At 40.6% G+C, this 25,356-nt stretch overlaps 1 protein-coding gene across 6 annotated transcripts in view; it reads right to left on the reverse strand.

The window, feature by feature from the left end:
• Window positions 1–25,356, reverse strand: part of LOC112253735 (inactive ubiquitin carboxyl-terminal hydrolase 54) — a 119,321-nt gene that overhangs the window by 65,223 nt on the left and 28,742 nt on the right. For 3 of the 6 annotated variants that reach the window (XM_042323386.1, XM_042323393.1, XM_042323379.1), the window contains exon 1: window positions 13,305–13,435. The exons of 2 other annotated variants lie outside the window; for them this stretch is intronic. The gene's annotated coding sequence lies outside the window, so the exon portion shown is untranslated. Of the gene's footprint in view, window positions 1–13,304; window positions 13,438–25,356 lie in introns of those variants that run through there. One more of the 6 variants, XM_042323402.1, reaches the window with a different exon arrangement.

Consider the following 25,356-nt stretch of genomic DNA (forward strand, 5'->3'; position numbering starts at 1 on the left):
TTTTGTGAAGAATCAACAACAAGTGGGACACAATCATGAAGTGGAACGACATTTATTGGATATTTCAAACTTTTTTAACAAATCAAAAACTGAAAAATTGGGCGTGCAAAATTACATTTATATGTGTGTATATATATATATATATATACACATATATATACACGCACATATATACACATATATACATACATATATATACATATATATACATATATATACATGTATATATGTATATATATATATATATATACTGAACAAAAATATAAGCGCAACATGTACACTGTTGGCCCCATGTTTCATGAGCTGGAATAAAAGATCCCAGAAATGTTCCTTACACACAAAAATCGTATTTCTCTCAAATGTTGTGCACAAACTAGTCTACATCCCTGTTAGTGAGCATGTCTCCTTTCCCAAGATAATCCATCCACCTACCTGACAGGTGTGGCATATCAAGAAGCTGATTAAACAGCATGATCATTACACAGGTGCACCACTCTAAAATGTGCAGTTTTGTCACACAACACAATGCCACAGAAGTCTCAAGTTTTGAGGGAGCGTGCAATTGGTATGCTGACTGCAGGAATGTCCACTAGAGCTGTTGCCAGATAATTTAATGTTAATTTCTCTACCATAAGCCAATGTCGTTTTAGAGAATTTGGCGGTACTTACAAAAAGCCTCATAACTCAGTAAAATCAATGAAATTGTTGCGTTTATATTGATGTTCAGTAAATATATATACTGCACCAGTCAAAGGTTTGGACACACCTACTCATTCAAGGGTTTTTCTCAATTTTTACTATTTTCTACATTGTAGAATAATAGTGAATACATCAAAACTATAAAACAACACATGGAATCATGTAGTAACCATAACACCTTGGGTTGAAGTCAGGTGATTGTGGAGGCCAGGTCATCTGATGCAGCACTCCATCACGCTCCTGCTTGGTAAATAGCCCTTACACAGCCTGGAGGTGTGTTTGGGGTCATTGTCCTGTTGAAAAACAAATGATAGTGGGGCTAAGTGCAAGCCAGATGGGACTGCGTGTCACTGCAGAATGCGGTGGTAGCCATGCTGGTTAAGTGTGCCTTGAATTCTAAATAAATCACTGGTAGTGTCACCAGAAAAGCACCCCCACACACCATCACACCTCCTCCTCCATGCTTCACGGTGGGAACCACACATGCAGAGATCATCCGTTAACCCACTCTGCGTCTCACGGATACGGCAGTTGGAACCAAATATCTCAAATTTGGACTCATCAGACCAAAGGACAGATTTCCACCAGTCTAATGTCCACTGCTCGTGTTTCTTGGCCCAATCAAGTCTCTTCTTATTATTGGTGTCCTTTAGTAGTGGTTTCTTTGCAGTAAATCGGTATCTGTTACTGTGAAGCATTTATTTGGGCTGCAATCTGAGGTGCAGTTAACTCTAATGACCTTATCTTCTGCAGCAGAGGTAACTCTGCGTCTTCCTTTCCTGCGGCAGCCCTCATGAGAGCCAGTTTCATCATAGGCTTGATGGTTTTTGCAACTGCACTTGAAGAAACTTTAAAAGTTCCTGAAATGTTCTAGATTGACTGACCTTCATGTCTTAAAGTAATGATGGACTGTCATTTCTCTTTGCTTATTTGAGCTATTCTTGCTATAATATGGACTTGGTCTTTTACCAAATAGGGCTATCTTCTGTATACCACCCCTACCTCGTCACAACACAACTGATTGGCTCAAATTCCACAAATTAACTTTTAACAAGGTACACCTGTTAATTGAAATGCATTCCAGGTGACTACCTCATGAAGCTGGTTGAATGAATGCCAGGAGTGTGCAAAGCTGTCATCAAGGCAAAGGGTGGCTACTTTGAAGAACATAAATGATAAATATATTTTGATTTGTTTAACACTTTTTTGGTTACTACATGATTCCATATGTGTTATTTCATGGTGTTGATGTCTTCACTATTATTCAATAATGTATGAAATAGTAAAAATAAAGAAAAACCCTGGAATGAGTTGGTGTGTCCAAACTTTTGAAAGGTACTGTATATATATATATGTCTTATTGTTATAATAAAAAAATACATAAAAGGCTGTAAAAACACAACTCCAAGTGATTTTAATTTTGGAAATAGAGAGATACAGTACCAGTCAAAAGTTTGGACACACCTACCCATTCAAGGGTTTTTGAGGCATATATATATTTAAAAAAATGTTCCATCCTAAAAATTAGGAATAAGTAAAGGCTTTGATTTCTGGTCAAACAGATGGAAAAGGGGTCTTAGACAACATCTATTAGCGAAAGGATGAACATTTATTAGAAATGCATCAAAACCAATATTGTTGAAGTAAAGAACCCTGCCAACTAATATCCAACACTTATATTTAGTTTGATACATTATCTGCCTTCTGTAAGTTTAAGAAACATTGTGCCTTGTAATTACGTAACCAAAAACTCACATATTTTCAAGGTATTTTCAAATGTATCTCCTTCATGAGGAGGGAGGATAATGAAGGTTCACAGAAGTAACAAGTAAAGGTAGCCCTACCAATGTTTTTACTGATTTCAAGTTTGTTTATGAATTATTAAAACTAATAACGCTGTTACTAAATTGGCAACAGAATTACTGCAACTGAATTGGTTACAATGGGAAATCATAGTTGTCACAAACCACAGTTGGGTCACCTGCTACTGTCCTCCCTTCCACCGGTATACTGTTATGTTCAGCTCATAACTGTTCTTTCTCTTTCTGTCGTCTGCACAACCCCTCCCTTTCTGCCTCTCTTTCTCTCTCTCTATCCATTTAATGCCACCTCTCCAGGCTCTTACTGACACCTACCATGACAACTTCCACCTACCCTCTTCCCATTTACTGTAACAAGCATCCTCACTCACCGAGCACCGACTGACACCGGACGTTCCATGGACGTTGAAAAGTAGTTGAAATTTGGTCAGTCCGCCCTTGCCAGACCAAAGCTGAACCAATCAGACGTCTATGTTTCACAAGTTTGGACAGCCCAGTACAGTACAGTAGAGCACAGTACAGTAAAGTACAGTACAGTAAAGTAGAATATACTAGAGTACAGTACCATGTACTGTATTGTACTATACTGAACTCAACTGTGCTGTACCGTGATGCCCAAACTTGTGAACCACAGACGTCTATGATTGGTTCAGATTTGGTCTGGCCGGAACAACCGAATGTGGTCTTGTTACGGGGCGGAGCGCATTCAAATAATAGCCTGTGTGTAGAATAATATCCAAATATGTGAAATAAGGATATTACATATTGCTACCTTCATATACCTATTCAGGATACATCACCATGAAGAGTATGAAATGCAGCCTTACAATGTATTAAAAATCCAAACATATAGCCCAACGTTTGTAGAACAACTAAAGTTAGATTAATAACTCTAAATTAAGCATATTGGAATACATATTTCTTTGTTAACCACTCAACACAGAATAGACGCATGTGCGCACTCCCTCAAATCGTTTGGTGAAAATATCCTTTCTATTTTGTTCAGCTTTGTTCCAATTGTATTCTTTATATTATAAAATAATGCCACGAAATTCTAAGCAAATCTTGTCTGCTAAATGAACTGGTGTAGCCCACAGCCATCAGGACCTAACATAAGGACAACTCATATATGGTATTCTGTTCTTCTGAAACAGACTACATTTTCTTCCTATTGGGCTTCTTAGACCTGTCTAAAATAAATAATGGATTTATTGTGAAGGTGTAGGCTATATTACATGGATTTATTAGACTTTTTAAAACGTATATGTTCCAAAGGCCTGCATCATGTGTGGAAGCCAGGAGATGCTAAATGTGTTTATATTAATTAACGGTCAATCAGCATGAGACTGACAGCTATTTCCTTGACAATCACTGGCTGACAAAATTTAATGACCGCAACAGTCCTAGTCTGAACACCAGAAACGGTTTATGCCTTAGGAAACTCTTCCAATGTGAAATTGCTATTGGCATGCCATGATGTTGTTTCACTTTCATTAGAGACAAGTGAGGAGGACAGTTTGGCCATGCTGGCGTTGACATTCTATCCTTAATGAAGACCGTAAGCAGTCTCACCGTCGAGCAAACTCGCACCCTAGTCTGACAGTAACGTCATCAGCTACTGGTGATTTTATCACAGCCTACTACTGCCAAGCAGTCCTTTTTTAGGAACGAACAGTGTGACACGTGAAAACAAGAGCCCTGCTGGTGAGAATCAAACCACCATTAAACCAAGAGCCAAGGCTCTGGAAGATTCTGGCTTTGACTACTGAGAATCAGTCAAAAGGCAAATCAATGCATGAACAGTTTGAGGGGACTCAATGTGGGATAGTATGCCAATGAAACGTTGGTTGCACAATGAAGATAAGGGTCACTTGAAGTAGAGAAAAACTATTCCAGCAGCCTAACCTGAATAACTGGCCTCTGACCTGCCAAATGATAAAACATCTGTCCCCGGCTCTCATTGCCGGTAAATCTGGGCTGTTTGGTCATTTAATCTGCCCTCATAAATGTTTTAATGTGGAATTACTGTATTTATGTAATCAGCCACGTCAGTGCTTAATTTGTAAATCAAGAGGTGCAAAAAGTGAGGGGTGACCTGGGGAGTCGAGGTATTGTAACGCATGAAAAAAAAGAAGCTTTCTAATAAAACATATCACATTTGCGTATTTTCACCAAACGTATGTAGAGGCACTTCTAGAAGTTGCACACATGGGAGAAGAAAAATTGTAGCCTAGGGTCCGGTAAAATGTTGGCCTTTTATAAACGCTGTCATGCAATTCTTACGTCATTTTACATGACTGGAGACTTTGGCAGAAACTTGATTTAATACCGCACAAATGATGGAAATGGCAGGCTTCTTTGACACAGACAAACTGAGAATCTGAGATCAATAAAAACCTGTCTTGAATCTATCAATAGCCTAGGCCTAGGTGTGTGGAGACATATTGTAGGCTACAATATGAGGAGGAAATTATAGTCCTAAAAATGTTTTCCAGTGTCACTGACTCACCCAATCACTCGCTGTTGATGGCCGAGACGCACGTACCAAAAGCCTCTCTCTCTCTCTCTCTCTCTTTTGTAAAACAATATAAGGAAGTTGATCAAATATTTGGTAGTCTACAGCATAGTCTGCTTTCCAACCTGCGTTTTCCCTCGATTGTATTTGAAATATTGCGAAAAGCCTTTTTTCTCTGTGCTGTTTTTTCACTGACATATTTACCCCACGTTCCCGACTGTAGGTTGTTCCTTGTTATTGGGCTTCAATCCACAACTATTGGGCCTCTGTCTCTAAATTATAGGCATTCTCGTGGTGTAGTAGGCTATTCAGAATGATTTAATTTATTTTCTGAACAGACAGCAGTAATTCTATAACTTTGGCTAATGTATTTCAATTACAAAAACAGTTCGTGCAGAACCCTTCGCGTGGCTATGAATCTATAAAGAAATAAATGATGAAGTGCAACGCTGGAGAGATGAGAGTTGCATGTCTATCAGAGTAGAGAGATCATAGAAAGTGAATCTCATTCTAGTTATGTGAGAGATGCTGGCATGCTTCTCACACAGCCACCGCCACCCGTTGGTCTCAAACATTGGTTACAATGTTGCGCAAACCATAAACTCAGCAGGCCCAACTCAAATAAACTTTTAGAATATTAGGCTGAAAATCAACTTTTTCACATGTATTTTTTCATGGGGGCAGGAGAATTACCTAAGAGGCAACTCGAATGAACTTTGATTCCTTTTATTGGAATTTTTACATTGCAAAAAGTGAAAATGATATTCATGCCATGAGAGGTACCTGATCCGGCCAAATAGGTAATGGAATAAAACAGTCCAAAACGGAGAGGTGCAGGATCCGTCTCAAATTAAACACTGGCCACTGAACCATTTCAAATGACCTGGCCTGGAAGATAGTTCTAACATGGGAGGAGAGGGGGAGAACGAGACATGCAAAATGTATCTTGAAATAACCTTGCATAATTAATGGGTCTGGTTTATTGTTAAAATCTTAAAGGGGAATTTCACCCTGGCTCTGCCACGGCATATAGTCATTACTATATTAACTACATTGAGTTTTTATCATAAACATCACAATTGTCCAAACCACAAGCTACAACTGCTCATAGTGAACCACAAAGTCCGGCATTCATAGCGGAAGCTGATACCGCCCACTAGGTAAAAGGGGCGTGCCCACAAATGTGAATAATATCGTTGTTTACTTTCGAACGACCAACAAGGTATTCTAAGAACTTCTCTAGGCAAGTTATTTCTTTGAACGTTTGGTTTTCATTGTTTGTCATCATGCCGGTGCAGTGTTCTGTGCCTGGCTATGCTAAGGGGTGGCAGGGGAGCCTAGTGGTTAGAGCGTTGGACTAGTAACCGGAAGGTTGCAAGTTCAAGTCCCCGAGCTGACAAGGTACAAATCTGTCATTCTGCCCCTGAACAGGCAGTTAACCCACTGTTCCTAGGCCGTCATTGAAAATAAGAATTTGTTCTTAACTGACTTGACTAGTTAAATAAAGGTAAAATTACAAACAAGAGCAAAAATATTTTACTGTTCTACCTACCAGAGATTCCCCCCGATTCTGCTTGTGGCTTGCAGCTATCAAGAATGATGCGGTGACCAAAGATTATCAGAGGGATTTTCAGGCTACATGTTTGTTTGTTCCATCTTTGACTGACGTTAGCTACCGTAAACTATTTCAAGCTACTCTTATTTGGTATCTCAATTTGGTAGCCATCTATTCCACCCGTGTCTGGAAAACACTCCATAACTAAAAATAGAAGTGTCGATATAGCTAACTCACTCTGTGTGTGTTGGAGGCAATGATGAATGTGTATACATCATCTATGGTTGGTTCTCAGCCAGTCTCAGATGGCTAGCAGTCCCGCTGCCAATTTAGTGACACTAGTTAACTAACAGCAAGCTGACAATATTGAAATGTCCATGTTAAGTATTCTTAGCTAGCCAGTCTAATAGAGATCAATACAATTAGTAGGGTGGTTAAATTGTGTATTGTTCTGTATTTTGTTGTAGGTAGAACAGAATCTCATTCCACCAAAATGCGCTTCCAACCCTAGCTCTGGAAAAGGTGAAGGTAAGTTGGCCAAAATATTTACAAGCTGATGGCTAACATAGCTCAATTTACAGTAAGCATGGTATAAATGTAACAGTATAACTTTAGTCCGTCCCCTCACACCGACCTGGACGCGAAACAGGGACGCTCTGCACAAGTCAACAGTCACCCTCGAAGCATCGTTACCCATCGCTCCACAAAAGCCACGGCACTGTGCAGAGCAAGGGGAGCCACTACTTCAAGGTCAGTGTGACGTCATCGATTGAAACGCTACCAGCGCGCACCACCACTAACTAGCTAGCCATTTCGCATCGGCTACATACACATGAATTGGGTAGTGTTTGTATGGTTTGTGTTATGGGGTTGCAATTAAAAGGTAGCCTGAGGACCGAAGCGTACCTTCCAGACCATGTAATGAATTTAGTCTACAACTCTTCTCTTTTTACCTTTTCTTTTTGTAAAACCCAGGTTATCTGGAGTCATTCCACAGTGCCCTGCTGAAAGGGCCATTTGGGTACACAAGCATGAGGGAGCAGACACACCTTGCGGTTATGGAACACAACAAGATTATGGGACAGAAACCAGCAAGGGACACTGAAATGTATAAAATCAAAACTACAACTGTATTGACACAACCACCTCATTCTTCTCGCTGCAGATTCTCAAAGCACAATACACAGAGCATGCGCAGACCAGCTGGCTGGTGTGTTTACGGACATATTCAATCACTCCCTATCCCAGTCTGCTGTCCCCACATGCTTCAAGATGGCTACCATTGTTCCTGTACCCAAGAAGGCAAAGATAACTGAACTAAATGACTACTGCCCGTAGCACTCACTTCTGTCATTATGAAGTGCTTTGAGAGGCTAGTCAAGGATCATATCACTGCCACCTTACCTGCCACCCTAGACCCACTTCAGTTTGCATACCGCCCCAACAGGTCCACAGATGACGCAATTGCCATCACACTGCCCTATCCCATCTGGACAAAAATAATACATATGTAAGAATGCTGTTCATTGACTACAGCTCAGCATTCAACACCATAGTACCCTCCAAGCTCATCATCAAGCTGAAGGCCCTGGGTCTCAACCCCACCCTGTGCAACTGGGTCCTGGACTTTCTGACGGGCCGCCCCCAGGTGGTGAAGGTAGGAAATAACATATCCACTTCGCTGACCCTCAACACTGGGGCCCCACAAGGGTACGTGCTCAGCCCTCTCCTGTACTCCCTGTTCACCCACGACTGCATAGCCATGCCTGCTAACAACTCAATCATCAAGTTTGCAGACGACACAACAGTAATGTGCTTGATCACCAATAACGACGAGACGGCCTACAGGGAGGAGGTGAGGGCACTCTGAGTGTGATGTCAGGAAAACGATCATCAAGTACAACCACCACCTGAGCCACTGCCTGTTCATACTGCCTGCCTATCATCCAGAAGGCGAGGTCAGTACAGGTGCATCAAAGCTGGGACCGAGAGACTGAAAAACAGCTTCTATCTCAAGGCCATCAGACTGTTAAATAGCAATCACTAAGTCCGAGAGGCCGATGCCTACATTGAGACCCAATCACTGGCCACTTTAATAAATGGATCACTAGTCACTTTAAACAATGCCACTTTAAATAATGCCACTTTAATAATGTTTACATATCTTACATTACTCATATCACATGTATACATTGTATTTTATACCATCTAGTGTATCTTGCCTATGTCGCTGGCCATCGCTCATCCATATACTTATATGTACATATTCTCATGCACCCGTTTAGATTTGTGTGTATTAGGTAGTTGTTGGGGAATTGTTAGATATTACTGCACTGTCGGAACTAGAAGCACAAGCACTGCTACACTCGCATTACCATGTGTATGTAACCAATAAAATATGATTTGATTTTGAAGACATGTCTACAAAATTCCCCTGCAAAGGGCTACTACTGACAAGAATGATCTGTTGAAGTCAATTGGCTGGGGGAGATTTACAGACAGTACTTTGAGATGAGGAAGGGGGTTTTGATGTGCAGGGTTCTGCTTAGACAGAAAATGAATTGTTGCGTGTGTGAGAGCGATTGAGTTGCCATTTCTCCCATACACAACACTTCATACTGCGTAAGAACCGCCTTCCTACTTCTCACACCTTCTTTAGCCCCTAGGCCATTCACTTTGTTGGCTGAATTTTCCTCTCAAAAGCAACTCCCAATGTCCCCTTATTGTCCCTAAACAATACACTAGCCAGTCCCATTCGGTTGATACAGTACCTTTACCAATGTGTCACCCTTACCAGCGTTTTGCCCTACGTTGCTCCTAAATCTTCTGGAAGAGGACCAAACAGTTGGTGTTTAAGAAGCCCTACACCATTTTCAGCAGAGTCTTATCCGGTTGGCCATTTACCGCAGACAGGACAAGCCCATCGCCATAAGCACAAACAGTCTCAGCTTCCCCAGCCCACCATGTTGAACATAATTGCTAGTGTACCGAAGTTGGGCAAAGGACTATGGCTGCGTTTACACAGGCAGCCCAATTTTGACCAGTTCTGAAAAAGATCTGATGTGATAAGATCAATTACTAGAAAAACTATCAGAATTGGGCTGCCTGTGTAAACGCAGCCAGTGTGGCTCAGTATAAGACAATGTCGAACACACAGGAGGCTGCTGAGGGGAGGATGGCTCAAAATAATGACCGGAGGGAATGGAATGGCATCAAACACATAGAAATCTGCATGAACAGGGTTGGAGAGTCCTGATTTAAAACCACCATAAAATAAATATGGACATTTTCTATCAATCTTTGAAATGTGTCTTCCCTGGTGGATTTACAGGAGATATTTATATAAGCTGTATAGGGCACTGTAGCATCAAACAGATGCTAGACATTCAGATATCCAAAGAATGTTTGTTTATTTGTCAAATTCTAAAATACAGTGGAGAATACACTCTTTAATGCTAACTCAAGAGAACTAGGTATTACAACAAGAATGTTATAACCTGTAAGCCTTTGCAAAATGCCACAAAGCAGGACGACATTCATTTTTAGACCCCCCCCACCGGAAGAGCCATCATAGAGTGTATCATTCAGTGCTCACAGCCCTGACCTGCCTTCCTCCTGGGCAATTATGTGTGAAACACATTTCACTGTCCTAGAACTGCCTCAGACTATGAAAACAAACCCAGATTCCCCCCAGAGGGAAATTCCCCCTTTTATGGCTGACACCTGATTCTCTCAGTCATTCACACACACTTGTGATTTAGAATTGAGATGACTTGCTAGATGGGTACAGGTGGGGAGACGCTGGAGAAATTATAAGCATCCTGTGGGGTGATGTGAGGACACACAACACAAGTGTGCAGTGTGCACATTGAAACACCCCCCTTCTTGGCTGCTTTTCTGCACACTAGCAGAGCTCTGGCAGACAGCAGGGGGTAGGGGTAGCCTGCGAACGTAGGAAAAGGGGTGATTCAGTACATTTCTGCGCCCAAAGAAAACAGGGCAGATAAAGATGTAGTCCGTTGCCATGGAAACAGGCTGAGGTATTTTTTGGGGTGATGAGGGAGAGGGTGTGGATATGTGGGGTGGATGGTCAAACACACAAGACATGACGACACATGCCATGGGGACACACTGGTCAGTACCAACATCCCTTTCCCTCTGTCCCTTCCAACCTCTGTCTACCTCTTTATCAATATTTCCAAGAAAATAAATGTGCGAGAGGAGAGCAGTGGGAAACAGTGAGAGAACACTCAATAGTTTCAAGTGACAGTAAGAGAGAGGTAGGTGACATAGGCCTAGCTATGTAGCAAGAAGATATGAGATACAAGATATAAGAGAGAGAGAGAGAAAGCAGGGCAGTGATGAGAGGGATGAGCAGAGGGAATGGCAGCAATCACTCTGGCCAGATCAGTGGAGACGAGTTGGGCTGCAACCAGAGAGAGGGGTTCTGCCTCTCTCTCTCCAGCAGGCATCCAACACTCCGTGTCACTTTGTCCTGGCTCCCTGGCCTGTTTATTCATCTTACCATCTGCATGATAAAGGGTCACCTGAACCCGGGCCAAGCAGCCATGTGAACTAAACTCTCAGCACAGCAGGGGGTAGGATGGATTGATGGGACAACACAACATTGGATCAGCTCAATAAAACAACAGTGGTATGGTCAACAGAAACACAACAGCCCAAACACAGGGGCTAACACACACTTCCAAGGCAGCCCTACAGCACTTTTTCCATTGGGAGCCACACTTCAAAAGGAGCTTAATGATGATGAATGTGTAAATACATTGTTTTTGTAGTTTTTTTTATACCTCTTTATTTGTATATAGGCCTAAGTGATGGATTCACAGTTGTAATTCTTTTACATTTGCTTCGCTACCCTAAACCATTTCTGAACCCGCATAGGGCATATAAAATGCAGTGGAGGATAACATAAATTAAGTTGAAAATTGACGTCTTCTGTGTTTACAGCTAGCCCCTGCTTTTTCGCCTGGATTAACAAACACAACATAAGAAATACCAAAAAAATGGTCATTGCTTGCATCACAAAAAGCAACAAATACTTTGTGTGGAAGTAATCTTCCCGTTGTGACCAATAGGATGGCTATTAGCCTATACAGTGCGATAAACCACCAATAACAATAATCCTTGGGAAATCCCACATTAACCTTGTCAGTCATAAAATGGTAGGCCTATATTATGTCCTTCAAATGATCAGCATTATATAAAAGGAGGGTGAAAACTGGGTGAGGAATAGAATAGTTGAGATAGAGAGATGCCGTGATGTTGGCACCCAGAACTCTAACTGCTTTGGTCATGAAAAGGCCAAAACCCACAGACACGTCTTGCCTCAGGGACAAATTCTTAATTCTTGAGCAATATGGCAGAAATTCTACCCAGCCTTTCAGATGACCTGGTGACGTCATCATATGGGTCAACCAAATGCCTTCTATCATCCTGAGACAATAATCCAGACACTTGATGCAACAGTTGCACTGTCAGATGATAAAGTTGAGTTGAGCGGGTTTAAAGTTTATGAAAGCTTATGGAAAAAAAAGTCAGCCTAGAGTTCATCAAAGGGAACTCTGTACACACCATGACTATGTAATTACATCACTATTCTACTCGGACACACAGACCATCACCCCACTAGAACGGAGGGGTGGGCCAGAGTGCAGCCTGTTAATCCACACATTTAGGTCTGGTGTGATGAAGAACCATCGTGTGATGGTGAAATCAGTTCATGTAACTGATGTGCTGATGTTGAGGTGACAGCTTTTAGAACATCTCACCCACTGATAGTGACCCTCAATCTGTATCTATGAACAGTATTTGTAAAGAGATGACTGGTCAACATTTATAGCAATAGCCTAATAAAATAAGAATCATGGTTCAAGATCACACTGTTATCTACAAGATCCTAATCATCGCATTATTATCACACTATTTTGAATGAACTTCACAAACATTTCTGTCAAATGTTACGTGAGTACACTGTACAATGCAGCATCCAGGGGACTCGGTATAATATCAAATAAAATGAATGAAAACAAACAAAATAAATGTTGTCCTCATTCCGATCACTAAATATAATTGAAGTTAAGAGCAGGTGCATGAAAACATGAGAGGATGGCGAACTCAATTCAGCCACGTCTGCTATTGTGTTATTTCGAAGGTAAACGTTTACATTACCAGTATAATAACTGTGTGAGAGGCAAATCAAGTGTAGCCTACCAGAAGTCTCCACTCATTCAGAGCGAATAACTTACTTCAACGTTATCTTGTTGTGAATCGCACCGATATATTGTAACATTTCGCGATGTGCACATGGATGGATTCATGAACGGATACATGTAATAGTTCTGCGAAACATTCCTCGCGAGTGGTTTAAAGCGGCTTGACTGTCAACTCATCTCCCAGAGAACAATGAACAGACTCCGAGCAATGCAGAATCCCGGGCCTCACTTCCAAAGCTCTAATAGCCTACCGTTATTCAGAGACAATGCAAGGGCTAAAATTTATATTCAGTGTTTCCGCTTCCTCTCATTGGAGCTCCACCGATAAAAACCGGAGATAATTATTCCTAGAAACTTCAAAGACTGTAACGTTGTATGAAAGTAACGGTCATGTGTAATAACAACTTGCCCAAATGTATTTCAATTCCTTTTTGAAAACAACAAATCAAACACACTCTAAAATAGTAGCACGAACAATTTACCTTTTCTTTCAAAGTGAAATTTTATCCGGATTGCCTACGGTATTTCCCAATTTAGACCCCCATGCTAACCTTAGCTTCAGCTGCAGGACCCTCTAAAATTCCGCATACCAATTTCAGCAGGCATTGAACTAATAATGTGCTCTGAGTCTCTGCTGAGTTGGAAGCTGTGCGGGGGGGAGGATGGCGCCATTACCTGCAGTCTGAAACAATGACAGGTCGCCTCCCTAAAATCAGAGTGGAGGGGGCGAGTCTACACTTTTTTTGCATGTTTGATGACACTCGACCTCGCAGACCGCAGTGCAAGATATGTACTGAACAAATATTACTCAGTTTAGTAGTGTTCTGCTATATGTTTCGTATTTTGTAGCCTAATAATGAATATGCGATTTTGATAGTTGGAGGAAGGCGTAACGATACAGTTTGTAGCCTTATCGACCTTGAAATAGGCTATTGAACAATTTTACATGAAATAATATTAGTAAACCTGGAATAGAGTAACTAAAATAAAAACATTTGAACATGGTTGATCACTCAAATACTATGAGTCTCACCATACCCATCTGAATTTGTCTGGATAGTGACATTAACCAGCCACAGGCCTAATGTGTATTCAGTGGAGAGTATGGAGGGAACTCTATAGATTTCTTTAATGATTAGAGGCAGCACATGTTAAAATCAATAGATGGCAACCAACTGGCCCCTGATTCATTCCATGAAAAGAGTGCCTTTTGTGTCCCTTTGATATTGTAAGTATAGAAATTGTGCACCAATACGGAACTTTAAAAGCCTGTTATATTAAAATTAAGTGCCCTTCAATATAGACTACATGTATGGAGAATTCAATACATCTGTTTCATTTTATATGAATAATGACTTGCTATTCAGCATTTTTGACATGTCCCTCTGTGCACCCTCTGTGACTTCTAGGACTAGCTCTTAGAGAACTTTGCTTACAAGCATTTCACTACACCCGCAATAACATCTGCTAAACACGTGTATGTGACCAATACAATTTGATTACAATGATGTTAACCCACGTAATCCCAACATTTCACAATCCTTGTAAAGCCCTAGATATTTTGTTGCTTTGACAAAGTCATTTCTGAAGATTATTATTTATTTACCGTGACTAGTGATTAATTTACGTCTGCCCATTGAAAATGGCAGATTTGGGAACTAATAAGCACCTAAATTTGAACATAGTTGCTGGACAGTAGTCAAAGCTCTGTCTCTGTGCTTCACAGCGCTGTATGGGTTTTGACTGACAGCCATTCTGAACTTGAGCACTGCGCACGACAACAAGTGGCCCCCATCTCCCCCTCTTAGCGAAATGCTGTAGATTAAGATGACTCAATATATTCTGAAAGATGAGACGTTGAGGATTATAATAAATACCGCTTTGATATCATACAAGCAGCCAAACACCCGTGAGTCCAAACGTGCACTTCACACTTCCAAATCATAAAATTCATGTAATATACTGTGTCAATGTTTATGATCACTATCTTGGATGTACAGTTACAAGATGAACTGGTATAATACCCTGGGTTGTTTTGAACAGAATGAGCCGGTTTGTTTATTGTGAAGAAAATTTGCTGTGGCACACGCACTTGAATGGACTCATGACTCCTTTCTATGTGCAATAGAACAAGCTTTCAAATTATGCCCAACTGACCCAGATTGCAATTTATAATGGACCGTTTTTGTGTGATGGTGGGGATGCAGCATTGTGTCCCAAACAAGTGTGCTTGCTCTAGTTACTCAACAGCACAGCAAGGAGAGCTGAGTCATAACAGTGCATTGAAATAGCTTAGGAACTGTGCACACTTTGGAGAGGTGTGTGTGGCCACTTGGAGACACCAGTTAGTCCTCTCACTCAAACCCATGTACAGTGGGGCAAAAAAAGTATTTAGTCAGCCACCAATTGTGCAAGTTCACCCGCTTAAAAAGATGAGAGAGGCCTGTAATTGTCATCATATGTACACTTCAACTATGACAGACAAAATGAAGGAAAAAAATCCAGAAAATCACCTTGTAGGATTTTTTATGAATTTATTTGCAAATTATGGTGGAAAATAAGTATTTGGTCAATAACAAAGGTTTATCTCAATACTTTGTTATATACCCTTTGTTGGCAATGACAGAGGTCAAACGTTTTCTGTAAGTCTTCACAAGGTTTTCACACAGTGTTGCTGGTATTTTGGCCCATTCCTCTATGCAGATCTCCTCTAGAGCAGTGATGTTTTGGGGCTGTTGCTGGGCAACATGGACTTTCAACTCCCTCCAAAGATTTTCTATGGGGTTGAGATCTGGAGACTGGCTAGGCCACTCCAGGACCTTGAAATGCCTCTTACGAAGCCACTCCTTCGTTGCCCGGGCGGTGTGTTTGGGATCATTGTCATGCTGAAAGACCCAGCCACGTTTCATCTTCAATGCCCTTGCTGATGGAAGGAGGTTTTCACTCAAAATCTCACGATACATGGCCCCATTCATTCTTTCCTTTACACGCATCAGTCGTCCTGGTCCCTTTGCAGAAAAACAGCCCCAAAGCATGATGTTTCCACCCCCATGCTTCACAGTAGGTATGGTGTTCTTTGGATGCAACTCAGCATTCTTTGTCCTCCAAACATGACGAGTTGAGTTTTTACCAAAACGTTATATTTTGGTTTCATCTGACCATATGACATACTCCCAATCTTCTGCTGGATCATCCAAATGCTCTCTAGCAAACTTCAGACGGGCCTGGACATGTACTGGCTTAAGCAGGGGGACACGTCTGGGACTGCAGGATTTGAGTCCCTGGCGGCGTAGTGTGTTACTGATGGTAGGCTTTGTTACTTTGGTCCCAGCTCTCTGCAGGTCATTCACTAGGTCCCCCCGTGTGGTTCTGGGATTTTTGCTCACCGTCCTTGTGATCATTTAGACCCCACGGGGTGAGATCTTGAGTGGAGCCCCAGATCGAAGAAGATTATCAGTGGTCTTGTATGTCTTCCATTTCCTAATAATTGCTCCCACAGTTGATTTCTTCAAACCAAGCTGCTTACCTATTGCAGATTCAGTCTTCCCAGCCTGGTGCAGGTCTACAATTTTGTTTCTGGTGTCCTTTGACAGCTCTTTGGTCTTGGCCATAGTGGAGTTTGGAGTGTGACTGTTTGAGATTGTGGACAGGTGCCTTTTACACTGATAACAAGTTCAAACAGGTGCCATTAATACAGGTAACGAGTGGAGGACAGATGAGCCTCTTAAAGAGGTCTGTGAGAGCCAGAAATCTTGCTTGTTTGTAGGTGACCAAATACTTATTTGCCACCATAATTTGCAAATAAATTCATTCAAAATCCTACAATGTGATTTTCTGGATTTTTTTTTTAAATTTTGTCTGTCATAGTTGAAGTGTACCTATGATGAAAATTACAGGCCTCTCATCTTTTTAAGTGGGAGAACTTGCACAATTGGTGGCTGACTAAATACTTTTTTGCCCCACTGTAATTATTTGGTCTTATGTTGCACCTACCCCACATTTTTCAGGAATAGCCTTATCATGTTACTGAATGTATTTTCAGATTTTGACATCAACAATCCATATAGGCCAATTCCCATGAGTGTAAATGAAACATTGAATACATCTAATAGTCAAATCATAGTGTAAAAGCAGGTGGCCTAGATCTACTCTTTTGGGCCATTTTCTGGTGTTTGGTGATAGAAAACTGAGCGGGTCGAGCATATCCATAGATAGAGAGGCTAGAAATGTTTTAACAATAGTTTATTTTTTATGAAGCTTACATTCAATTGCCACTTCCTGTTGCACTCAACAAGCTTCCATACACCCTGTCACAATGGGATTCATAGCTGATTTAAGATTAAATCAGAAACCTTGTTGTGATCAATCCTGTTACTTTATTTGGCACTTAATAGCCACTTACTATAGTATTTTTTAAATGTAACCTCGAGTGCAGTGTCCTTAGCTAGCTAGCTATCTATGTTGTGCTAGCTACTGAATATTCTAACGTTAGCTACCTAAACATTTGGCTCTGGGCTGGCACTGGCAGTATGGAAATATGGAGAGTAAATTCAATTGTTTCTTTGTCATCTTGGTAGGTAGTTACCTAGCTGTGGCCATCTGGTTAATAAAAACAAGGGCTTTCTACAAAATAGCAACATCAGCCCAACTAGCTTGGAATTTAGACCATAAGCAACACACACAGACATGCATTGCCAAACAATGCTACTGCCACCTGGTTTGGAATATTTTAACAAGGCTGAGTGGCTGAAGATTATTATTGTACTTAACATTTTCTGTGTGTCCCTGATATCACTTTCCACCCTTTTAGTTTGTAGTAATTCTAATTTAAGAAAACAGCCTCTTCCCACAATGACATCCAGGAAGTGGGTGGGGAAACAATGGTGCAAAGCTAAATAAATATATACACTCGGGTTTCATCTATTTTCCATGTTTAATGATGCTTGTCTATCTCACTTGGTTTCATCTATTTTCCATGTTTAATGATGCTTGTCTATCTCACTCGGTTTCATCTATTTTCCATCTTTAATGATGCTAGTCTAGCTCACTTGGTTTCATCTATTTTCCATGTTTAATGATGCTAGTCTAGCTCACTCGGTTTCATCTATTTTCCATGTTTAATGATGCTAGTCTAGCTCACTTGGTTTCATCTATTTTCCATGTTTAATGATGCTAGTCTAGCTCACTCATACATTTCCAGCATTTTAGGCACAATTATAGAGAAAATGAATTTATTTAAAAAAATTTAAATACATTTCATGTAAAGGTTAAAATGATCTTCAAGTGTTTACCATTATACTAGCTTAATCTCAATCACCCACAGCAAATTTAGGCTCCAAATTTTGACCCTGTTAGCTCCTAAACCTGTTAGGATTATGCAACGACTGTATGGGATTATGAACCTAACGGGGATTTAAGTGCCTGAGTTTAACCAATATGTTTTTCTGAAAGTCACACCTGCCCTTTTTCTGATAACAAATAAAATAAATAAAAATAATAATTTCTCCCCAAAAGTTACGAGGTCCCAAAAGGCACCAGATAATAGGAATGACCCTAGGCGTCTATGCACCACATAGCCCTCCTCCACCCATAGATGATTAACAGGGCTATGTTATAGCTTAAGCTGGAGTGCTGCCAGACAGGGAACTCTGAAAAAAAGGTGGCTGCGCCATATGAGTACTCTAAACTCTTGGAAACAAAGGTAAGGTTAGGATACAGTATTGTTCCCTGGGGTACAAAAATATACAAATATACATAATGTACCTTCAGAGGTACACATAATGATCTCACATGGTGTTGTTCAGTACCTTTTAGGGTACTGATAAAGAGTATAATTGTAAAAAAAAAATCTAAATATTTTGAATACAAAAAGGTACAATAATCTCACTCTCACTCTCAAAAAAAGAGGTGTGAAGGAACATTTCTGTTTTTCTGTGGCAAAAAAACATATTTTTTGCCACCTTAAAGGAATTAACGGCGTTGGGGTGGTACCCTAAAAAGGCACATATGTACCATAATCATTATCATTATCATATTTCCCAGTATTCTATACTGGAGGTTGTGTTTTAAGAATTGTTTTTAATATCTGTATTTTTGCATGTACATTAATTGATTGATTGATTGATTAATTCAACAACCATGTCTGTATTAACAAATACGTTAGGGCTGGAAACTACAATTCACTCGAAAAGGCAAAGCACACTGGGAGGTAATATTGGAGGCATGGTTTAGTGGGGGTGTGGCTATCAGTTTGTTATTTTTGGCCACCCGTGAGTAGAAGTGTTGTACCATTTTATGTGGCCATGGTAGAGGTACATTTTTGTCACTTACTAGAAACATATGGCTTTGTCAGTGTGGTGATTCCCTATAAAGACAAATTGTATCCTTTCTAAAAGCATGTTTTTTATTTACCTTAAAAAAGGTACTATCTGAGGTAGGAACTGGGGTGCAACTATGTACCTATAACTGAAAAGTATAAAGGATGACCTTACAGGATTCCACCCCAGTGACAAGCGGTTGTACCCCTTTAAGAACAAATCTAAACCTTTATTTCTGAGAGTCGCCTTTCTCGATATAAATAGTATGAAGTGGTGCTCATTAGAAATGAATTAACACTGCAGTTTCTCTGTTTTGGATTAAAGCCATCACAGTGCCCGTGTGTCACTGATGCGATAACACAGTCACATGGCTCAATCGGAGTTTGAGCAATGTCCTTCGAAAGAAGGACCCCAAAGTGGTTGTTTTTAAAGGTGGTAAATGTCCAACCGAGAGAGAAACCATAACAAGATGTTGACCTTTGAGAGGAGTCAGTGATGAAAGCGTGAGTTGATTCACACAACATGACAGAAAACAAATTTCACCCGAAACTGTGCATGACTAAAAAGGTGGAGGATGATTTTCTGTAAATTCCACAGAGGAAGGAAGGGAGGAGAGAGACCGGCCAACATTAAACTTTAAATTGCCGGATTAATAGTTGTGGGAACCCTCAGGGTGTGAGGCTTTACTTAAAACGTTTTAATAAAGGGATGAAAGTTCCACTGCACCGCAATTGAAACAGAAATCGCAAGGGACATTTGCAAAACTTCACAAAGAGACTTGAAAAGCTCTAATATTCTATGCTTTACACTTACAGAGACTTGAAAAGCTCTAATATTCTATGCTTTACACTTACAGAGACTTGAAAAGCTCTAATATTCTATGCTTTACACTTACAGAGACTTGAAAAGCTCTAATATTCTATGCTTTACACTTACAGAGACTTGAAAAGCTCTAATATTCTATGCTTTACACTTACAGAGACTTGAAAAGCTCTAATATTCTATGCTTTACACTTACAGAGACTTGAAAAGCTCTAATATTCTATGCTTTACACTTACAGAGACTTGAAAAGCTCTAATATTCTATGCTTTACACTTACAGAGACTTGAAAAGCTCTAATATTCTATGCTTTACACTTACAGAGACTTGAAAAGCTCTAATATTCTATGCTTTACACTTACAGAGACTTAGCTGACTGACACTATGGATATACAACGTCACGATCGGACTGTGTGTCCTTGACCTTGTTTTGTACTGCCTATGCACACTCACAAGACTCTACACTGACTCTCACACAAACCCACACAGACACACACACACACACACACACACACACACCATTAGCTTTTTATACAGTTGAAGTCGGAAGTTTACATACACTTAAGTTGGAGTCAATAAAACGTGTTTTTCAACCACTCCACAAATTTCTCGTTAACAAACTATAGTTTTGGAAAGTCAGATAGGACATCTACTTTGTGCATGACACAAGTAATTTTTCCAACAGTTGCTTACAGATAGATTATTTCACTGTATCACAATTCCAGTGGGTCAGAAGTTTACATACACTAAATTGGCTGTGCCTTTAAACAGCTTGGAAAATTCCAGTAAATGATGTTATGGCATAAAAAGCTTCTGATAAGCTAAATGACATAATTTGAGTCCATTGGAGGTGTACCTGTGAATGTATTTCAAGGCCTACCTTAAAACTCAGTGCCTCTTTGGTTGACATCATGGGAAAATCAAAAGAAATCAGCCAAAATTGTAGACCTCCACAAGTCTGGTTCATCCTTGGGAGCAATTTACAAACGCCTGAAGATACCACATTCATCTGTACAAACAACAGTACCCAAGTATAAACACCATGGGACCACGCAGCTGTCAGCCGTCATACTGCTCAGGGAGGAGATTCTGTCTCCTAGAGATGAACGTACTTTGGTGCGAAAAGTGCAAATCAATCCCAGAACAACCAGCAAAGGACCTTGTGAAGATGCTGGAGGAAACAGGTACAAAAGTATCTATATCCACAGTAAAACGAGTCCTAAATCAACATAACCTGAAAGGCCGCTCAGCAAGGAAAAAGCCACTGTTCCAAAACCACCATAAAAAAGCCAGACTACAGTTTGCAACTGCACATGGGGACAAAGATCATACTTTTTGGAGAAATGTCCTCTGGTCTGATGAAACAAAAATAGAACTGTTTGGTCATAATGACCATCGTTATGTTTGGAGGAAAAAGGGGGAGGCTTGCAAGCCGAAGACCACCATCCCAACCGTGAAGCAAGGGGTGGCAGCATCATGTTGTGGGGGTGCATTGCTGCAGGAGGGACTGGTGCACTTCACAAAATAGATGGCATCATGAGGGAAGGAAAATTATGAGGGTATATTGAAGCAATATCTCAAGACGTCAGTCAGGAAGTTAAAGCTTGGTCTCAAATGGGTCTTCCAAATGGACAATGACTCCAAGCATACTTCCAAAGTTGTGGCAAAATGGCTTAAGGACAACAAAGTCAAGGTATTGGAGTGGCCATAACAAAGCCCTGACCTCGATCCTATAGAAAATGTGTGGACAGAACTGAAAAAGCGGGTGCGAGCAAGGAGGCCTACAAACCTGACTCAGTTACACCAGCTCTGTCAGGAGGAATGGGCCAAAAATCATCCAATTTATTACGGGAAGCTTGTGTAAGGCTACCCGAAAAGTTTGAGCCAAATTAAACAATTTAAGGGCAATGCTACCAAATACTAATTGAGTGTATGTAAACTTCTGACCCACTGGGAATGTGATGAAAGAAATACAAGCTGAAATAAATAATTCTCTCTACTATTATTCTAACATTTTACATTCTTAAAATAAAGTGGTGATCCTAACTGACCTAAGACAGGGAATTTTTACTTGGATTAAATGTCAGAAATTGTGAAAAACTGAGTTTAGATGTATTTGGAAACTGAGTTTAAATATATTTGGCTAAGGTGTATGTGAACTTCAGACTTTAACTGTATGTACATCAGCGTTGATTGGGAAACTGTTCCATTATGAAAACTGTCTAACAAATCGCTTATGCTCCCGTAATTGGATTACAACAGCAGGGTGCTCCCACTGGTGAGATTTGGAAGACAAGACCATACGCACGCCTGAGCACACAAACACATCACACACGCACACACGCACACACACACACACACACACACACACACACACACACACACACACACACACACACACACACACACACACACACACACACACACACACACACACACACACACACACACACACACACACACACAGTGCAGACTAAGTGACCTATATAAATTAACACAAATATACATTGGCACCAGTGGAGGCTGGTGGGAGGAGCTATAGGAGGGCGGGCTCATTGTAAAGGCTGGAATTTAATTAATGGAACGGTATCAAACACATCAAACATATGGAATCCATTCCATTTATTCCATCCAAGCCATTACAATGAGCCTGTCCTCCTATAGCTCCTCCCACCAGCCTCCACTGATGTACATATCTACCTCAATTACCTCCTACCCCTGCACATTGATATGGTACTGGTACTCCCTGTATATAGCTTCTTGTGTATTTTTATTCCTATTGTGTTATTTATTTATTTGTCTGTTTTTTACTCTGCATCATTGGGAAAGGGCTTGTAAAGTAAGCATTTCACTGTAATGTCTACGCCTATTGTATTTGGCGCATGTGACAAATACAATTTGATTTGATTTTGATTGGTTAAAGGCAGTAATCTTGTTAAATCAACAAATACTACACTCTCCTTGCTACAATTCCCTAGCACCAGAGTATAGAAAGCGTTATATGTGGTGTGAAAGGAGGCCAAAATATTTCTAACTATTGAGAAAACACATGGAGTTAATGCTAGGAAGTCAGTGTTCGCACTAGGAACATGGTCACTATTCATCAACATAATCTGATCCATGATAAGTCACATTAGGCTACTTTGTGTGTAACATTTCTCATAGTTCTCTGAGAACAACAATAGTATGATTGAAAAAGCCACACTTGTGTGAAAAAAGGCCTATTCGACTCTGTTCTAAGCTTTCATCACAGACAGAACAATGATACAGATATTTCACAAGATGCATAAATGTGAAGCATCCGCTTGGCGTTGACACTCACTACCAAATATGGTAGTGAGAAGAAGCCAAGTGCCCGGCAGTGGGAGAAGACAGAAAGAGATGGATTTTGGCCAACACTCTACACATTTTCTCATCGATGAAACATTTGATCTCAATACAGTTTTCTGTCCCAAAACTAAAATCGATTACAAACAAAGTGGACTAAGTTTTGTAGACATAGCCCTTTGGAGAAGTTTTTAAAAATTGCCTTGTTTAGAAGGAGTGCAAAGGCAAATTGAGTAATTGAACACGTGCACTCTACAGAGTAGGTGTTCCCCAACAGAAATATGCAAATCTGTGCTAAAACACACTAATAGGATCTTGCTAGCTAGTGCTTGGCTCTGCCCACCTCCTTGCTTGTTCTGCCCACTCTGACTCATTTGTTCCCGTTTGAAACAACAGGCTGTGGTCCATCTTGGTTTAGTTTAAAAATCTTTGCTTTCATCCTTTGTTGGGGGCTTGTACTTTGAGAAGATTGGTCGACTTTTGATCCCTTTCCAGCTCATTTACAGAGCAGCAGGTGCCTGCTCCAACTCTTTATCTGCATCCATCACTAGGATCAAATATACACTTTTGAAGGCTGCAACACAGCCTCTAATCTGCACATTTATGAAATAAAGCCCAGAGAACATCACACGCACAACCCAGAAAACAACGTGTACCGTGTGAACACTACTATGTGTCCTGTGAGAACTGTTACAGAGAAGAGTCCCCTATTCCAAGAAAGGCATTGGTTACTTCAAATAAAGATTAAAAGGGACTCTGAAAGCAAGCTTTGATTTGGGAATTAGAACACTTTCCAACAACAGGCCATTCATTCAGAAGACAATGGCTGTTATTTGAAAACAAAGCATTATGCCCCGTAACAATGCACTGGCTTTCTGTACAAACATGAGCTTCCTCTTCACCAAAGGCCCCCACTCGGCTAGCTAACAAAGGGGGGTCCACATCCAGACCAATGAATAAGGAAATTCCCTCAGGACAAATATGTGTTTGTGTGCGTGTGTATGTGTGTGGGAGAGAGGATGGATGTTGGTTGTTTTTATGCTGTACAAGTTTGTTCCAGTTAACTTAGAAAAGCATACTTGAAATGCCCATATGCCGCTATGTAATAACAGAAACACAGAACCCTTTGTGTCATAAAAATCCAATACTCGGACATTCAAAATTATTAATAGTAACAACAGTGTGAGGAAACAAAAATGAGGGTATTTTTACTACACAAAAGTTGCAAGTAAGTGGACTGTAATTTCACAGTAAAATGTCATAAAAAATACTAACTCATCTCTGACTCATCCTAGTTCTGCTTTTGGAAAAAATAAATGAGCAGGTTAACTTCTCTCAAGCGTTGCAAACAGTGATATGTGTCATATGACTCTGTGAAAGGACCTATGATACCGTAGACCTACAGTACAGTACCTTATTTTACTGTGTCCACAGACTCCACTTCCTGAATGACATCATGCTACCTAGCTCTTAGTTAGCCACCGTGGCTGAAACACTGTTAACTCCTCGTGTCATATGATGGTATCTAAACACACACTCTGGGTCTGTTCTCAGTCACTCAATACCACCCTGCTCCATAACAATTATAAGCTAAATGACAGACAACAAACCTATTATTTCTATTTAAATAAACTTTTATTTAACCAGGCAAGTCAGTTAAGAACAAATTCTTATTTACAATGACGGCCTACCCCGGCTAAAACCTAACCCGGACGACGCTGGGCCAATTGTACACCGCCCTATGGGACTCCCAATCTCAGCCGGTTGTGGTTACAGCCTGGAATTGAACCAGGGTCTGTAGTGACACCTCTAGCACTGAGACACAGTGCCTTAGACCGCTGCGCCAAAGGCCTTACTATTAGGCCTAACTAAAACACTTGCCCTTCTGGCAGGTACCTTATCATTCAGAGCAAACACAGAAGACTATAGTGGAGTTTTCCTCTGACTCTTTTGCATAACAAATTTTCTCAGTCATTTGAGTTACACAGACATAGAGACTCTTTCAAGGTTTCCCATGAGGCACTTTTTCAAGGGGAAGTTGCCTAGTGTCCTAGTTTCCTCTCTGTATGT

The sequence above is a fragment of the Oncorhynchus tshawytscha genome, linkage group LG01, assembly GCF_018296145.1.
Source record: "Oncorhynchus tshawytscha isolate Ot180627B linkage group LG01, Otsh_v2.0, whole genome shotgun sequence".
Classification (NCBI taxonomy): domain Eukaryota; kingdom Metazoa; phylum Chordata; class Actinopteri; order Salmoniformes; family Salmonidae; genus Oncorhynchus; species Oncorhynchus tshawytscha.